Below are 7,492 nucleotides of genomic sequence, written 5' to 3' on the forward strand. Positions count from 1 at the left end.
CAGGGCACAAGCCTAGACTTGCACTTTCCAACCTGAATGCCAGAAAACTTCCATTCAGAGGGAGCCAGACCAATGGTTGGACTGCGTTGGTCGATACTCCAGGAACACGCTAGATTGACATACTAGGGAACTTCTTATCTTGCTCATGCTCTCAAGTCTGCCATACCATTAGCAATCATACCATGGCTTCTTCAAACTAACATCACATCCATAACATAACCTCCACAAAAACAAGAGAGGCGTCGGTTAATACAATTGACAGGACGACCATTGTAAAAAGCCCATGCAGAGGATTGAAAACATGCCTTACGGAAGCTCAATTATGTCATTCCAGTTCAAGGATAATCGTTTTACAATGTCTGTTTAGGAAGCACCCTTTGCAACGGATCAGGATCCTCTGCACTAATGATGAATTAATGCAGAGGATCACTGTTTACACAGTAAAATGAGCTGGTACTACAGTACTATGTATTGCCTAATCACTATTTGATGCAGCAACAGTAGTCTGGCACACTACACATGTGCACTGGCACTGTAGCAAACTACTGTAGCAGTTCAATACGCTGGATCTGATACATCCATCGTGAAATGGCTTAGATCGGGGCTAATGCATTGTACCAGCTGCAGAGGATCCTGATCCCTTTGCAACCCCGACTTACCGTCAGAGCATCGGCAGATAACGCTCCTCTCCGGGTCTCTAGAGAGCATACACCATTCTGAATAACACTAAAACTACAAAGGCCTATCTCTGAAAAGCTTAGCGCGAGATACATTGGCCCATTTCTGGTCACAACTCAAGTAGGCAGTTTGGTTTACTGTCTTGAATTATCGGACTCGATGAGTTAAGGAAATATCTGAGAGACCCTGAGCATAAAATTGACATTAAACCAATCACAGTGGAGCAAGACTTAACTGTGAAATGTTGCCCAGTACACATCTTGAACTACTCAGAGCGAGTCCTGAGAAGGAGAACTATCAAATTTGTAAGAGTCATCTGGACGAATCAGTCAGAATGAGAGGAGACTTGGGAACTTGAAGAACATATGCGTAAGAAGTATCCCAAGCTTTTAGAGATTGGTGAGTCATAAGTTTTGAAATAAATATTTTACCTTCTTTCCGTAGTTGTCTTGGAAGTGGCAGAATTCGGGGGTGAATTTTTTAAGGGGAGGAGAATGTAATACCAAGTATTAAAAAAAGGAAGAGGAGAGTGTGTTGACCAGGAATATAAAATAGTTGACTTTTAAACCCTGGGTGTCTTGAAAAATAGTTTTTATAGTAGTGAAACCATACTACTTCCTGAATCTAACTTGTCGGTATTTGTTGTTCATGCTACAGTAGCATCAATTGTAGTTCTTCCTTTTTTGGTAGCCCATAATTTTCTGTAATATTATTTCAATTTTCTTAGCAAGTCTCCTTTCTGGGTGGCTAGGTTAGGTCACTCTAAAACTCCTTTTCTATCTTAATGAAATGCGCACAAATCTTTTTGTGTGTTCTCGAAAGAAAAAGCCTAACTTGGACATCAAATTTGAATATCCATTTAAGATTATTCTTATTTCCAGTCCATACATCATTTTCTAGATGCTACCATTTTGTTACTGTTAGTATTTTCCAATAATCACTTAATTATTTCCCCTTTCAACTTTATATAGGGAGGGTTGATGCTCATATGTCCCGCAATGCACCAACACTGTAACACCCCAGCCCTCCAGAAGCACCCGAGGCGCTACTACAACCACTACACTACGCTATAAACCAAAGTTCAAATATAACCACAGACACCACGATTAAAATTAAAGAGGTTCGCTATGAATTAACAAACATTTCAACAAGTGATAATTATTTAAATATTTCACAAACCAAGGTAAATTGTTTCATAAAGGAACTAACAAATTTAACCATAAGCCACTAGACTCATAGTCTAAGTTCTTAATTATTAGGATAGATGGAAATCTAAATATCATAATGGTGTTGGTGTGGAAAGTGTCATCTAATCCCCATAGCCCGTCATGCACGTCTATACTCCATCGGAACCATACCTGAAAGTGATAAAAGAGGGATGAGATATAAAATCTCAGCAAGCAAATGTTATGAAACCTTCATATCTCACATACAGATTCATTATCAGATTTTAAATAAACCAAGTGACACAATGCCAAATAAAAGATGCATTTGACTCCATTATCACCAACTCCAAGAACCAAGAATGTTGCAATGGATAGCATTATGGATAGCATCCAAGCTCTTATGCAAACTCCAGTGTACCGGTACGAGGTTGCAGCTAATTGCGACAACCCGGCCTTTTCTCCATATGAATGCATATGCAGTGACATGGATGCAAACATGATGCATTATTAATCATAAACCACACCATAAGCCGTGATATACCATCAAACTCATCGAGTTAAGACATTATGACAAATCACACCATGATAATAACAACTTTGCTTAGTAATGATTGAAAGACAACATCACTTGGTTCACGAGTATACTCAATCAAGTTAATGTTGATGTTTGTAATATCACATATTTTAATTGTAAAGCGATGCAAGACTTAAAAGCTCCATAACATACGCAACACCCCTACATTACTTGCCTTTTACCGATGAACCTTGACGACAAAGCTTAAGGATGGTTGGGAGTAGTACTTCCTGTTAAAAGCAAATACCGAAACCTTTCAATACATTGGGCATCTCATAGCAAAAGAATAACATACATTGCTGCGCTCAAACGTATTATTTCCCCTCGTGACGTTTAATGTCTTGCTATCCTCGTGGAATAAAAATATAAAACTTGCACCCAAGATGCATAATCATAGGTGACAACTTATATACATAACCATATTTAATATACCACATTTTTTAGTTAGAAAGTATTGTGAATATTAAACTAATTCGTATTACAAAACAGCCACGACACTAATACATCCATCCAGTCCAGTCACCTTGTTATTTTTCATATCTATTTTTATACAATAGGAAATACGACAAATAAGGATACTAAAATTATCTACGTAAAATTTCCTACAACTTTTGTATTCACTTAAAATTTAATTATAGAGTTTACTATGGTTAAACTGAGACACAAAGTAATCGCACAGTTTTCCTACTACTCTGCAAACAGATTGACATAGCTCCTGTCTCCTGATCTGTCCATCCAAATCCCGTGAAAAAAAAACTCCCTAGTATAACTCTCGATCAGATTCTACCTGCAAAGGCTCCAAAAGTTAACTAGATTCAAACTGCGCAGGTTCTGAAAAGAACAGTAGCCAACCCCAACGTTTATCACAACATATTCTCGGGAGATTTAGCCCTAATCGATCCTCACACGACCAAACGCACAGGGAATTTGTTCTGATCCCATACCTAATGCAAAGCCTTCTCCTTCCTTATTGCCTTGCCCTTGCCGTGAGCTGCTGCTGCCCTTGTTGTGTGCTGCCGCCTCCCTGCCTTCTTAGCTTGTGCTGCAGTGGCGATCTACAACCAACAAGGAGAAGGGCAGGGGATCAGCACCAGCAGCAGCCCCTTTTCATATTAGTGATGACGATCGACCTTCAAGGAGGTCGTGCTCAGCTGCCCCCCGCCGTGCTCAGGAGACGAGAACAACGAGGTTGCCACCTTCTTTTCTTTCCTCATTGGCCGATGGATTGGATGTGCGAACTAACGAGGCAACGACGTGAGGGCGTGGGAGGTTAAGGGTTTTGACTCCTTCCCTTTCTCTTCTCTAAACAGACTCTAATTAGGATTTGATTACCCCCAAATGAAGCCCAAAAGGCCCAGGTAACACTAAACTAGATACTATTGTTCCAGAATATTACAAACACCCCCAGTTAGTAGAAGTTCAATATTCACTTCGTCTGAATGGGGTGGACAAGCAAACTGATACACAAGCAATGCGGTTGATGGCCACATACAGAGGTCGATGTCACGAAAGGTTGTGCCTGCAGCTGTTAGAACATCACTGCGACCACTTTCTCTATTATCTGTATGGACAACTCTTAGCATGCTAAGCATAGAGGATACCTCTGCCCATTCCTGGGACAGTGTTCCAAGAGGAAGCTTTCCAAGTTCACACCTAGCATCCTCAACTGTGACTGACGAGGGATTCAGTGATTCCAGCTCATTTTTTACGCCTAGGGATGATACCTCTGAAATCCTACCCTCAGTACATGTAGGGCATGATCTTCCAAACCCAGCTTCATACCATGAACAAGTTTGCCTTTTTAGACCCAAGTTAGGCAGTAGAGGGTTGAGTAGGGACTTCATTTAATCAGATGGTGATGCATGACAGGGTGCCATGGATTCAAATATTAGCATATTTGATAAACTTCAAGAAGCTTTCTCTGAGGCTGAGAAATATAAGAAGCAAGCATTTGACGAGTCCTTGAGGAGACAAAGCAGAGGAAGAATTGATTTTGTATCGCCAAAAGGTAAAGACTTCACCACATTAGCATGAAAACCATGTAGAATTTGACACAAAGTTCTAATGATTATAGGCAAACAATTTTTAGGATATGTCTTTAAACAAAGCCAAGCAGAGGAAAGAGGCTGAGCAAGCTCTAGCAAAGGCAAATGGGGACATAGAACTAATGAAGCAAGAAATGGATGCACTGAAACAGGACCGAGATGACATCATTGATAAGCTTGTTAAGATGAGCGAACAGAGGGCAACATTGGAGCAACGAGTCAACAAATATTGTGGCACTGTCAAGGATCTTGAGGATATGTTGGCAGCAAGTAGATCTCGTATTGATTCACAACAGTTAGAGTATGAGACATTGAAGCATGAAAGGGACAATGCGCTCAAGGATGCAAACGAGCTGCGCAAAGAGAAAGAGAAGGTGGTACTATGCCCAAATTTGACATGGAACACTGAATTCTCTTTGTCAGAGCTGCAGCAGGCAACGCAAAATTTCAGTGACGCTATGAAGGTTGGTGAAGGTGGGTTTGGGCATGTGTACAGAGGTTTCTTGCGTAACACAATAGTGGCAGATTAAGATTCTGTGCTCTCATAACTTACAAGGGCAGTCACAATTTCAGCAAGAGGTAACAACATCCAAAAACTTGGATTATGGAATGTATATTATTGTTTTAGTTTTACTAAGATATTTTATTGTACAGGTCATTGTTCTTAGTAGGGTGAGGCATCCAAACCTTGTAACGCTTATGGATTCTTGCTCGGAAGCTTCAGGTCTCTTGTATGAGTTCTTACCGAATGGAAGCCTAGAAGACCATCTAGCCTGTGAAAACAACACGCCTCCACTAACATGGCAAATCCGTACACGGATGATCAGCGAAATATGTTCTGCGCTCGTATTCCTTCACTCTAACAAGCCTCACCCAGTAATCTACGGTGGTCTCAAGCCTGCAAACATTCTCCTTGATGCCAATTTGGTCAGCAAGCTCAGTGACTTTGGCATGTCTTGCCTTCTGATTAACTCTAGCACAATGTCCACAAGGCTCTACTGAACAATGAATCCAAGTGGGACTTTTGCATACATGGACCCTGAATATCTTACCACTGGGGAGTAAACAGCACGGTCTGACATATACTCTTTGGGCATTGTCATACTCCAGCTGGTGACTGGGAAGCCAGCTTTAGGCATTGGAAGGACAGTGGAGGATGCACTTGAAAAAAATGAGTTGGAGCTTCTTGTTGACCAATCTGCTGGGGAGTGGCCATTTGTGCAGGCCAAGAAGCTGATGCTTCTTGTTCTGTAGTGTGCAGAGCTTAGCAGAAGAAGGCGACATTATTGTATGAGTGATGTATGGTGCGTGATTGAGCCCCTGGAGAAGTTAGCTGCACCACGGTCCTTTGGACATCAGTTCGTTGAGAGCCACATGCCGTCCTAGTTATTATGTCTTATTTCTTAGGTACATTGTATGTCTTTTATTGTGCTACATAACCTTAAGTCTGAATTTTATTAGAATCAAAAAAGCAAGGGATTGAATAGTTTATTTACAAAACTGCAAGACAACTGAAGTAACTCTAGTTGCTGAACAAACAAAGAAAACAACTATATTAAACTTTAGTAGATCCAACACTTAACGTACAATCGAAAGTGTTAATCCAAGAAGCAATAACTGAATTTTCATTGTTGCAGTTGAGTGTCATGGAAACATAGCCCCATCTCAAAACTCTCTTTTTTTAGAGAATGCCATTCTCCATCCTGAAACCACGTGAAAGTCATTTTGTGTCAATTCTTCTTGGAGCTAAGTATTGGACTATATTTGCTAACTTATTTAATAAACCTTTGGCGTTGTTGAAAATGAAATAGAAAACATCAAGTGCAAGGATGCAGTTCCCATTGCGTTGGAAACTTCAACAAAACCTTCTTAAGGCACTATTTGGTAGGGCTCTAGATCTCAACTCTACCTTAGATTTAGAGTTTATAGATTAAATTAAAGTGATTTAAGTCTCTATTTTTAGTCTGAAATGTGAACAGATGCCTCATCCAAACACCCCTTGTGTCCCTCTAGCTCCAGGTTCATGGATTCTTAGAGCTAGAAATATCTAACTCTAAATTTTTTTTGAAGTTGAAGCTCTACCAAACAAATCCTAACTAGATAACTCCCAACATAAGTTGCGTGATGCGTTAATTGAAGTGGAGGTTATAGAAGCTTATCCAACCCAATGTAAGCTATTACCATCTGATATGTAACAAAAAAAAATACAAATACCTTTTTTTGCATGCAACAAAGAATACTTTCCAAATTTTGTTGGCAGAAATACTTTTGTGAGGATTTACACCCTTTTCTCTGGTGAAGGAACGATAGCTTTAACTCGCATTGGATGGAAAATAGCAAGGCGGTTGTTTAGGTTCATCCTCAGGGTCTGTAAGAGTGGTAGATGTTGGAACGAGAAATGGGATGTTGTGACATCCAAGTTCGAGAGGGTAGTTCAATACTCGCCATTGCTAAGGAAGTAGAAGATGCAACTAAAAAATAGAATTATTGTTGATCTTCGAAAAATTAGTGAAGCCTTGCCCCCCCCCCCCCATACTATCGCCATGAAAATGTCGAAGGCTCCCCAACATTCTTTCGTGAATTTAATGCAGATGACATAGCTGCTCCTAATCCTAACTCAGAAAAATTTGCTTCATTCCAGAAGTACATTGCTGACCATATGGCATCCATACCAACTTTAGCTAGATCTGAGCTTTTTTGCAAGCTCTTTAGTGTGTTGACCATGCGGCACATATGCTTTACTACGTATTAGATTGGAGAAAAATTGCTAAAATACTCCACGTCTTACAGGGTGTATTTCAATGACTCAGATGAAGAAAATTATCATGAAACATATCTTAGGAATTATTGCGATTTACTCAGTTTCCTAAGAAATTTCATGAACCATGCACATAAATATACCAAGGTATTATGATGCTCTTCCAGTTTGACCAAGATATAGTTTTCTACATAAAAATCTTACTCTGAATTATTTTCATTTGAAGGTGAATGAGGTTGAAGTCATTCAAGACATTATTGTATTCGGTTTA

The 7,492-nt window shown here is 39.9% G+C and overlaps 1 pseudogene; it reads left to right on the plus strand.

Moving 5' to 3' along the window:
* The first annotated feature begins 3,756 nt into the window (after positions 1 to 3,756).
* Positions 3,757 to 5,849, plus strand: LOC133904009 (U-box domain-containing protein 70-like; annotated as a pseudogene).
* Positions 5,850 to 7,492: the final 1,643 nt, after the last annotated feature.

This window comes from Phragmites australis, chromosome 21 (genome assembly GCF_958298935.1).
Source record: "Phragmites australis chromosome 21, lpPhrAust1.1, whole genome shotgun sequence".
Taxonomy (NCBI): domain Eukaryota; kingdom Viridiplantae; phylum Streptophyta; class Magnoliopsida; order Poales; family Poaceae; genus Phragmites; species Phragmites australis.